Source organism: Arctopsyche grandis, chromosome 3 (genome assembly GCF_051622035.1).
Source record: "Arctopsyche grandis isolate Sample6627 chromosome 3, ASM5162203v2, whole genome shotgun sequence".
In the NCBI taxonomy this organism is placed as follows: domain Eukaryota; kingdom Metazoa; phylum Arthropoda; class Insecta; order Trichoptera; family Hydropsychidae; genus Arctopsyche; species Arctopsyche grandis.
The window spans coordinates 23,546,117-23,558,375 of record NC_135357.1 but is presented as its reverse complement, the minus strand read 5'-3'; the positions used below and the strand labels follow the sequence as shown (position 1 = coordinate 23,558,375).

The following is a 12,259-nucleotide window of genomic DNA, read 5'->3' as shown; positions in this document are numbered from 1 at the left end:
ATAAAAAGCATTTAAAAATCAAAATCAATTTGTGAGGTGTAACGCAAAATACAAGCAAGAAATTAAAAAAAAACTTCAGTATGTAGTAATTAGGAACGTATTCTTAATTATAAACTCATTTTTAGCTCTCCAATCAATCAAAAGGTCTGCTAGAGTTCAGGAAATAATTTCAATTTCTAAAGTGTTAGTGCGGTTATTGAGTTATATGTACATACTATGTATATGTATATAGCTCAATTGTCGTGTATACTAATTGCGAAAATTGTAAACGTAAAAAACTACATTCCATTATTAAATCAAGATATCGTACCGGTCCTGGCGTAAAAACTCAAAAGGGTTGACGCAATTTTCACACATAAGCGCGTCACGAAAGTCATGTTTGGTTGACAGTTGTCGTTCGCGTGACTTATTACACAAAAATGACAAAGTCGATTATTTAACGCATATTAAAATAAAGTAAAAAAAAATGGAACTGCCGTAAATATAAAAATAAAAATGTAGTACATTTTTTTCTCAAATTATGACGCATTCTGTAACAATAAATATAAGTGTGTACATAAGGCGCGGTTGAAGTATAAAATTGCATATAATCCCATAAACGTATTCGTGTTATCCTTTAATACCTTTTATGGCGCAAAAAGGCAATAGGAGGCTGGTAGATAGACAAGAGATATAACGATGGAAAGTTTTCGTGTGCTAGAAAGAGAAAGACTCGCGGAACTAAAGACCGAGCGCTTACCTGCGGTAATAAAAGTACAATAGGGGGCGTTTATAAACACAAATGTATTATGTACATAATATAAATGTCTATAACAGGTTTTATATGGTTTTTTGTGTTTTAAAAATTATGGAATAATTATTTAATAATTTATATTACGAAAAATAAAATTTTACGTCAAAGTGAAAAAAAATTATTTTAATAAAAAAAAATTTTTTTCTTTTAAATAAAATATATTTATTTTAAAATTTAAATATGAATTTTATAAAATTATTTGATTTGGAAAAATAAGAAAAAAATAACAAAAGAAACTAGCAGAGCGTGGTTTCGATCCACGGACCTCTGGGTTATGGGCCCAGCACGCTTCCGCTGCGCCACTCTGCTCTATATGCAGATCGTTCAAATATTCATACTTGACTTACCTAACCAATGTGTATATGCTTCGTTGAATTTTGTGTTTGATGTTTATATATATTTTAGCTCGTTTATTTTTTACGATGAATTAATTAAGCATTCCGGAAAGGTATTAAATATTATAATGATTATTTCATCACTTGAAAATAGATTGTGTAATTATGTGGAAAAATACACTCGAGATATGTACATATGTACATATGTAATTGCACTCTCGAGACATCCAAACTTTCAAAGATGTTCAAGGAGAACTAACGCAATAGAATTTCACAAAAAAGAGGTTAGTAAAAAGGGGTATTTGTATGTTAACTGAGGGTGCTAACCTTTTTTTTTTTAATTATATTGCGTAAGTTCGTTTTGAGCGTTTTTGAAAAACTTCTCGAAACTGCGCCATTTATCAGTGCAATTTGGTGCATTTTTCCGGGAACCAAATTAAACGTGTTATAATAATATTGTGAATTTTATCTGATAATATGTACTTTGCACTAGCGTAAGGTGACCATTTTTTTCAAATTGATTTTGATTTTTAAATGATTTTTATTATTACTAAATTATGTTCACAATACATCTTACATATATCTATTTTAATAGCTTCTGATCTACTGATTATTTTCTATTTTACAATTTTAATTTAATTTCGTTAGTAATCATAGTATTATATTATTCTAATGTTAATGTACAGCATAGTAAGAAAAAGAGCGCCCAAAAGCCTATTTACAATTCTTATAAATGCTCATAATACATCTAATACATAATATTAATTAAAGACTCTCTAAAGTCGATGATCTGAAGAAGATTGTGTTTAGGCACTCTGTGTTTATACCTGAAGGGTATAGAGTTATAGACATTTTGTTGTAATCACCAAGACTCTTCAAAAGTGTGTTAGTATGGTTATTAGTGATTCTGTCATAGAATCTACTGGTTAGTTTGTTAGTAATCTGGATATTTGATCAAAAAAATTTTTTTCTTATTAAAAACTAACAAATAATCAATTTTCTTTAATGATCTTAGACAATTCTACACATAACTGGTTAATATTATTCTTATGGATTAGCAAACATTTCAAAGTTTCAACAATTAATATTGCGTTTTATCACTGTACCACATATGTATTGTTCAACAAAGAAAAAAGTTCTTCGGCAGTACTTTATATGTACCTGGTAAACAAAGACAATATTTTACTAATTTGACAGTATTTTCGTCGGAGACAAAAAATTATTCATTATTATAAAATTAAATTCATCTATTAAAAAAAAGTGTACAGGTTTTATCTCACGACTTAACTGCACAGATACTCCAAAAACCAGTACTGTACTAGTTAAAACAGTACAAATGGTCATCTTACACTTGCGACACAGGGGGAAGGGGCAGCACCCTAAATAGCATTTTTGATAATGAATAGAAAATAGAATGTTTTAATTGTTATTTATACAGAATCAATGGAAGCTAAATTCAATATCTTGCACTGAATTACATAACTTAAAATTTTTGATTTGTTTTTATGCTCAATAACTACATGGAATAATAATAATAATTTTGGTTATAATAGCCCCAAACAAATAAAGCAAACAAACGACCGAAAGATTTTTACATTTGTATGTTTTCTTTGACAAAAATATGACATTTGTAATTTAAGATAATATGCAATTCTTTGATTTAAAAACATCATTTTTGAAGCAATATGGGGGGGGGGGGTAAATATATTTTTTTGACATAATTACGGGAGCTGGTTATCGCGACAGATATATGGATAATTTGTGAATATTACGTACTGAATAGATATGCATAATAAATACATATAATACGTACGTATAGGTTTTTGAGCTATTTTTCCTACTATGCTGTACATTAACATTAGAATAATATAATACTATGACTACTAACAAAAAAAAAATATAAAATAGAAAACGATCAGTAGATCAGTAGCTATTAAAATAGATATAAGATGTATTGTGAACATAATTTAGTAATAATAAAAAGCATTTAAAAATCAAAATAATACGTACGTACACAATTTTAGGTGAATTCAATTTTTCGATCAAGACAAGCACTTTTTACTAAGAAATAAGTCTTCTTTCGCATTTGCGAAAACATTTTTTTTTTATAAATATGAAATTTGAGAATCCCCGAGATTATTTTCAAGCTTCTCAAGTGATCAAATTAAGAATTGAATTGCAAAAAAATATTACACGATACTATAGGTAAATCTATGTATTGATACTTACATTGCATGATGTAATCTGTACTGATTAATTCGATACACTATAGATATTTACTACCTACATATAAAAATTTTAAAATTAATAATTAAATGGAAGTTTGATTTTTTTTTCAATTGGAATAAAAAGGGGATCTGTGTATGTACGTATAATGCATACATATACACAGAATGTATGTATGTATATTTATGTAATAATGTGTCAAAATATTAAATTAAACAAATATATAGTACTCACCGAAGATCACCAGTAAATTTACGAGCATGATGTTTTGCAGCGACATTTAAAATTCAACACAAAAACACTCCACTTCACTTGTTTTAATTGTCGACCACTCATTTATTTTATTTAAATTTAATTCACAGCTTACGTACGAGGGTCGCCCGTGATCAGAAATTTACGCGAATTTTAACGTTTGAAATTGGAATAAAAACCTGAAATTACTCGACAAAATAATACACATTAGTCGAATCGAGCATTCGACTGTATTTTGGGAGAATTAAATGCAATTCTGATTACAGTACAGTGATAATTCGGCGATTGATTTTATTCGAAACGCGAGCGTTCGCAACTGCAGGTATTGCACCATTCGTTTAAGATTTGCGAAACATTGTTTCCTTTGATACGATATTATTATCGTCAGTAGAATTTTTGCGGTGTCAGTTTTCGTTTTTTATCGAAAGTCATCGGACACGGTTTCGATCTTCGCTTATTTATGTATTAATATTCTCGTTAAATGGTTCGGAATTTTCTTTTACTTGCGACGATAAATTCATTTGTTTTCGATATAATTTTTTACTGCATTTGAATTTAAATTAAAATTTTAATGAAAAAGTGTTTTGTAATGAATGCTTGTGCATTCTAAATATTGTGCAAAGAAATGAAGATGAATATGGAGCTTGAAGTTATGGCGTTAAGATGTCATGTCAATTTAGAAGGTGTGTTTTATCTTTGAATATATAAAAAAAATATGTAATAACTTTGGATATATAATATATATTTAAATATTCTTTTTTTTGAATTAGAAAAGGTTTACGAGGTTTCGAGAGGACTACATGTACTTATCCGTAAGCTTTTTTATTTGTTTAAATTTTTTATTTATTCTTTTTCATTTATGTACATAAATTACTCATCAATCATTTTATCTTCATCAGAATTATTTAAGTTTTAATTAAGGATTTGGAGGATTATAATCAATGTATATATTTTGCATAATAAATAATGAAATTTGAAAACAGCGAAAACTTACATATGTATGTATACTAATTATAATTAGTATACATACATATTATTATTTTAATAAAATTTAACATTTACAAAATATATACTTTTAACAGAATTAAACATACACAAGTTATTGCATTAATTGTAGTCGAATCGATCTACATAGCATGAGACTTACGTATGTACATACGTAAAATGTACATGCAATCGCATTCATCCCCCACTCGACCCGCGATGGCCAATTAAATTTCGTTTCAGTTTCGCATTGTATTTTGGTCGGTAGAATTTAACTTTTATTTTGTGTTAGTTTTGAGTTCGTTTTTCGTTTTTTGAAATATTTACATTAATAAAATTTTTGTTAATATTATTAATGGAGGGCGAGGGCAAAGCCCTACAAGGCAAAGGCTCAGGGGGCGCCGAAGGCGAAGCCCTACAGGGCAAAGGCTCAGGGGGCACCGAGGGTGAAGGCTCTGGAGTGCGCCAACGGCGAAACCCTACAGGGCAAAGGCTCAGGGGGCGCCGAGGGCGAAGCCTAAAAAGGCAAAGGCTCTGGGGGCGCCGAAGGCGAAGCCCTACATGGATAAAGCTCTGGAGGGTGCCAAGGGCGAAGCCTTAAAAGGCAAAGACTCTGGGGGCGCCGAAGGCGAAGCCCTACAGGGCAAAGGCTCTGGGGGCGCTGAGGGTAAAGGCTCTGGGGGCGCCGATGGCGAAGCCCTACATGGCAAAGGCTCAGGGGGTGCCGAGGGCGAAGGCTCTGGGGGGCGCCGACGGCGAAGCCTCAGGCAAAGGCTCAGGGGGTGCCAAGGGCAAAACCTAAAGAGGCAATGGCTCGGGGGGCGCCGAGGGCGAAGCCCTACAGGGCAAAGGTTCTGGTGGCGCCGAGGGCGAAGTCCTGCAGGGCAAAGGCTCGGGAGGGTGCCGAAGGCAAATCCCTGCAGGGCAAAGACTCAGGGGGTGCCGAGGGCGAAGCCCTGCAGGGTAAAGGCTCTGATGGGCGCCGAGGGCGAATCCCTACGGGGAAAAGGCTCGGGGGGGCGCCGAAGGCGAAGCCCTACAGGGCAAAGGCTCAGGGGGCACCGAGGACAAAGGCTCAGCGAAGCCCTCGAAGGCAAAGGCGCAGGGGGCGCAGAGAGCAAAGCCCTAGATGGCAAAGGCTTTGGGGGGCACCGAGGGCGAAGCCCTACAGAGCAAAGGCTTAGGGAGCGCCGAGGGCTTAGAAGACAAAGGCTCAGGGGGGCACTGAGGGCGAAGCTCTAGAGAGCAAAGGCTCAGGGGGCGCTGAGGGCAAAGGCTCAGGGACGCGCCGAGAGCCAAGCCCTAGACGGCAAAAAAATACATAAAAAAACATTTATTTTTTTTATTTTAAATCATGTTTAAGCGGTTTATATAACACATACCAAGCGAAACCGGTTAATACAGCCATTTATAAATATTTCTATAAGATTTTTATATTAGTTTGTTATTATTTTTCCCTTGGCCCGAAATACTTCTCGGCAACCCCTGTATACATACGACAACGAAAATTACGAAATTATATTTTAATACACATTTATTTTGATTCATTAAAAATAATATACAAATACAGTAGGTTCGTACATACATACATACATATGTATGTATATATCTTCTTCAATATTAAATTAGTCGGAATACCTAGATACATTAATTTATATCGAGTATAAATTTGTACAAACTTTTTATACGTACATATGTATGTACACTCGAGATCGTATCATATTTTAACATTGATATGTGTGCTTACATGTGTATGTATGTATGTACATATCTGTAGAGTGTATTCGAAGAAGTTTCACAGTGCGGGTGGGATACATCAATTGCGCGTTACTTTCGAGCGATTTAACGTTATCTCTCCGTTTTTGTTTTCTTTTTGTTATTCCCGCGCTGACAATAAAGATCATCTGGGCTTTTAAAATCATTAATCTTCAACGTGGCTACGGGCACGTTAGGCACCTACGAAGACAATATTAGGGCCCCGGTGAGGTCTGTAATGCGCCATTAGATACTGTTTCCAAATTCTTCACGTGCGAGCCGCTCTACATTCTGCGGGCTATAAAAAGCACACGCACGTTGGCACAAAAGATTGCGAACGTTGATGAAAACGACAACGGCAGAGGTCGGAATCTACGCACTGTGGCGAAAAATTACCGGGTAATTCCGGAGGTGTACCTAATCCTGGCAAACTAATCGTTTTTCACTTTTCTCCGTTTATATACATATGTACATATATATAATATGTATGTATATAGTTATTATCGTATATATGTATAAGCACGTTAGGGAACATCGAAAAAAGAAGGTGTTTGAAATTAGAAGAGAGCCTTTTATATACATAAGTATGTACATCAGTCGAAAAAAATACATCAAAACGTTAGATCAAAGTTGCGAAAATTGCAATTTTGGCATATTTAAAATTTAATTTTGTTTAAGATTCCGTCTCTTTATTTGAAACTTTTTTATCCAATAAAAAGCTGACAGGTCTTACCCAGCTTTATACATACCCAGTACTAGCTTACAGTGTTGTTCTGCTATTGTAATTTAAATATCGTTTATGTATGTATGTATGTACATATACATATGTACATACATACATACATGAAAAAAGCCCACTTTTTCGAAATCTACATATTATACCTATATAATACATACATTTCTTTTTCACGCTCTCTACATTTTACTTATATTATATAAAATTATTTAGGTATTTTTGTTGGAGCTTTCAACAATTTTTGGTTGTACGAAGTTTACTTTTGCAGATTAATTTGACATGTTCAAAGCTTAGAAAGTTGAAAATTAATATTTGAAAATTTGATTTCAGTATTTTATTGATACAGTATAGAACTTGGGTGTTTACTAATTGGATATTATTAATATAGGGTGTAAAAATAATCATCAAAATCGGTAAAGCTGAGAATTGTAATTTGTAAATATCAATAATTTTATTACAAAATGCAAAACCCGAATTAAAGAAAAAGAATTTTCGTAAATTCTTATGAATTTTGATGCTTAATTTAAAATGTTTAAATATTTCACGAGCACTTACAAAGTGGCTACATTCGATAAAAATATATAATATGTCGGGGTTTCTCTTAAATAATTTTGTACTTAAATAATAAACATATTTCATGCTTTAACATTGGGCCGAAACTTTGCTATTGGAACTAATTCTCAGAAACGGAAATTTCGCAAAGATGAGGGATTTATTTGTAAAATAATGTAATTTCTATAAAATATTTATTAAATCTTTCATTTAACTGTTATAGTATTTATGAAAGAAAGCACTTACAATAGGATAAGTAAATAGAGATATTTTAGTTGATTATAAATAATACAGATCTTTTAAAGGCTTGACGTAAAGACAAGACAGATGAACTGAATCTATCAATTAATGGAAAAGTAAGCTCAATTTTTTAACCAGATTTATCTAGTAGCATTGAGCTGCTGAAATTAAATAGATTGCGAGTATGTACATATATGTATATGTATGTACGTTTTCGTGTACACAAGAACACCATGTTCATAGCGAAAGTTTTGTGAACATAATTCGCAACCACGACACAACTCCCCGATTTTGTACGTTCTATCTATATTATCTTCTATATAATCCACGTTCGAGCAAATCGAGACGAGTTTTCATTCGATTTTGCTTAGCTGTCTACAACCATTTCTCTTGGATGTTGCTTATCCAGCGCGATATCTTTTCGATCTTTCGCGTCTTGCTACAAGTAGCGAGCGGTCTTTTGTGCGCCAGTGTGTAGGGTACGTCTGTATGTACCATTGTAAATACATATAACTATATACATACATACAATCTGCATATTCGAATGAGGATCGCCTCGAAAGTTACACGCAATACGGATTAAAATCGAGTCGGAAATGTATAGTTGAGCGAGTAAATAATTTAATTATCGAACTCGGAACACGAGTCGGTATTAACGTAATCGAATGTTCGTATCGCTACTTTGATAATGTCAAACGTCTAAATTAAAATTAAACTGTACGTATATACAAACATACATATGTATATATGTACATACAAATGTTTGCACATGTTCTCTCAATTTTGGATGGAAATAGCAATTGAGAATTGAAAATCTTGAGTGTTGAGTGTTGAGTAATGTTGAGATCTTAATGAAACACTGTTTTGTAAAAAACGAATTAATAATATATTTGATACAATGAATAGTCTGCGTATATATTTGTTGAAATAAGATGGTCGTTAGCCGTTTTTGATAAAAAAAAAACCGTCGCAAAACTATTGAAAATTTTCGACCGTGTATTTTATATACCAAATATATCAAACACCGCAGAAGTGGAATATTCTTGTGCAAAATCTACATACGTACAAATTATAGAGAAAAAGCAGGTTAGGTTTTGAAGTAACGGTCATTAACTACTTCATTCAACAGTCCAAAATATTAGGATGAAGATTAGAACGTTTCGCAAAGGCTCGTCTAGTATAGGCGAAGATGATGAACATATTGAAATTCCGTGCTCGTCGTGTTTGTCTGGTCTAGACTTAAAAAGTTAAAACGATAAATATTATTCATTTAGCTGCGCGCGAAGAAGCTTTCATTTCAAATATATTTAATTTTCGAAATATTTAATATCTAATGTGATATTAATTATAATTAAATAAAAAAAAATATTTATTTTTGTGACGGTGAATCTGTAAGTAGTCTAATAAAATTTATATGTATTTATATTTTCAAAAAGGATTTCACACTTCGAAAAGAAAGCTTTTGTTTGTTTGCGTTCAGATAGAAGTTTAGGTATAGACATATAGTAGATTAATTTTTCGAGTGGAATTTCACTGAGGTACAAAGACGAGTGGCAGTCGTTCCACTCAAAGAAGATGACAATGGAATGAACATTTTGTTGAGCGAAGGGCGCAATGTTACTTTTGGGCCGCGATTATTCATCTGGGGTCGTTGCATTTCACAGCCTGAGGGGTGGCGTTTTCGACGGAGCATGTTGGCGTTTCGTTTGTTTCGCGTCACTCTTCTTCACGGCCAGAAGAGGAAGCTTCTGCCCAGATTGACACATTCTCGATTGAATGGCCTCGAGATATTTTTTCGCAGGAGTACCCCACCATCGTGTCGTCCCACCTTTTGTTTCTTTAAGCCGTCCGAGAAGGGCTTACGGGGCTTCAGATGCCTTTTTGTTCCCTAGCGTCTCCTTTGACTAAAGAAAATAAATCACTCCTGTCAGATTGTCCTTGTAAAAAATGCATGTTTTTTTTAATCTATTTTTTACGGAAGACGCTTTCGCGAGACGCCTTTAATGGTTAACTAATTGCAGGGTAGTGAGGTATTGTATTGGAATAATGGAAAAATGTGTGTTGCGCGTAAAAGTCTATTTTTATATGCACAATAATGACGTACTGGAAATATTCAACGCGGATGACTGATTGGTATCAGGAGTTCTTAATAAGGCTGTGATGTATTCAATAAATTTTGCTCCAGCATAGATTCTATCTACGAAACATCAATCTTATTTTAATAAACAACAAACATAGGATGTATAGTTTAGGCTTTAGAACACCAATAAAAGTACGTACATATGTATATCTGTTTACATAAATGTATAAACTTGTATATTGTAATTTTTTTATTAATCTCATCAAACTAAAAATAATTTATTTAATCTTATCAAAAGTAAAATTAAACTATCAAAGTAGATAAATCAAAATATGTATAAACGAAAAAAAATGATATCTTTCTTAATGTCGTATATTTACAAACCTTCTTTACGTTTCACTTACGATTACAATTCAGAGGACAATTTACCTATTATCCGATCGTTTTCATACTTTACCATATTGCTCATTTTGGTCATCAATATATGTAAGTAAATGGATCTTCCGCCATTTAAGACGCGTTTCAAGCTTGAAAATTTTAAATCTGGGTGACGTCTCTGTAGTCATTAATTTTATACAGAGATGGCGTTAGTAAAAACATAGATGGCGGTAGTAAAATAAAACTATTGGTATTTTTATTCAAAATAATAATTTATATATCTTAATTAGGGCTTCCAATCCCGGAAGATTACTTCAGCACCGGGATTGCGGCGCTAGGAATATCTGATCCCGGGATCTCGTTGCTAGCACCGGGAAATCAAATGTATAACAAAAAAATGTTCAGTTGCATATTTTTATATTTCAAAACCGTTCAATTGAACTTTGCAAACTCTCTCGATGTTTCACACAAAAAATACTCCTAATATTGGGGTTCTTTTTTTGAGAGCTACATTCTTTAAATTTTCGGTTCGCATCCATTTCTAGATTGCTAAAATTAAATGAAAAACATCGTTTAATGTAATCAAATAAAGTAAAAATAACATTTGATTCATTGACTTTATCTATGTAATCACACATATTTATTTTTCTTTCTCTCTTTTCTTTTAAAATACATTCCCTTCTTTGTTGTTTTTTATAATTTGTAATTATTATTATTATTAGTTGTTTCTGTATATACATATATGTTTTGTGTTTGTTATGTCTAATTTCTTTAGGTATTATTTTGTTTATTTTCTTTTCTGTTATATTTTTGACCATTGTGGCGCATTAGGAATTCCTGTAATGCTACAATGGTCCAAATTTTATTAAACGGCAATTTCAACAGCAAATGTACAAATATGTGGGACTAAAATTTCAATCAAAAAGATTTCAATGATTGGGGTTTCAATCAAAATTATGATCCCGGCTTAAACTAATGTAATTATATATATTATTAAGAAGTTTGGGCCGCTTTTATATCATCACGTACGCGGCCCAATATATACATATGTTTGTATAATATATTTAGAATAAAATTAGGTTGTTTTTATTTTAATTTTTTATAATTATCCCATTGAAATTTTTTAGCAAAGTAGTTAGTAGTAGTTCAGTGAATGCATTTCTCTTATGTTTATAAATTTCTGATGTTTTTTTTGTGAATTCACTGAGCATGATAAATTAAATGTGTGTATCTAAAAGAAAACAATTCATCTTCAAAGTTAACACAAAATTACGCATGCGAAAATTTATATCCAGCTTAACTTTATCGCTTATACGCTTTGTAGAGCTTAAGTTTCTTTTGGACTTGATGATCCTTTAAAAATAATGCTCGCGTAGAAGTTGAGTCGTTTGCTTTATTTTAAAAAGCAAAACAAGTTTTGGGAACGCGTTACAATTTCGCATTAACTTGATGTGGATACTCACAATTTTATACTTGTGTTAAAGCATACGTTCATGTGTATATTGAATTCATTTAAAAGTTTGAGCTTGTTGAAGATTAAGGTTTGGGTTCAATTAATCGATGGTGAAATACCTATTTTTAGAGATGGAATGGGGATGGGGCGAAAAAGGAGGCACATTTACATATCGTTCGCATCTTTTGTTTACAGGACAACAAGGAATGAATGGTTATAAGGCTTGTTTGTTGTGCAAAATCAAAGGATTGTGAATTCGTAACATATTCCCTTTGAAACTTCAATGTGACGCAAATATTATATATGTACATGTGTATGTATGTATGTATATATATGAATATATAATATGTATGCGTGCGCTTATTTCTGTGAAATTCCACATAAAAGACGCCAGATTCTAAATTTCACATATATGTATGTAAGTTTAATATGTAATTTTATGAGCTTTTATGAGAATGTACAACAATAGTGAAGT

The 12,259-nt window shown here is 32.5% G+C and overlaps 1 non-coding gene across 1 annotated transcript; it reads right to left on the bottom strand.

Moving 5' to 3' along the window:
- Positions 1 to 1,030: 1,030 nt before the first annotated feature.
- On the bottom strand, positions 1,031 to 1,102 carry TRNAM-CAU (transfer RNA methionine (anticodon CAU)). The gene has a single exon. It is a non-coding gene; the product is annotated as a tRNA-Met (tRNA).
- Positions 1,103 to 12,259: the final 11,157 nt, after the last annotated feature.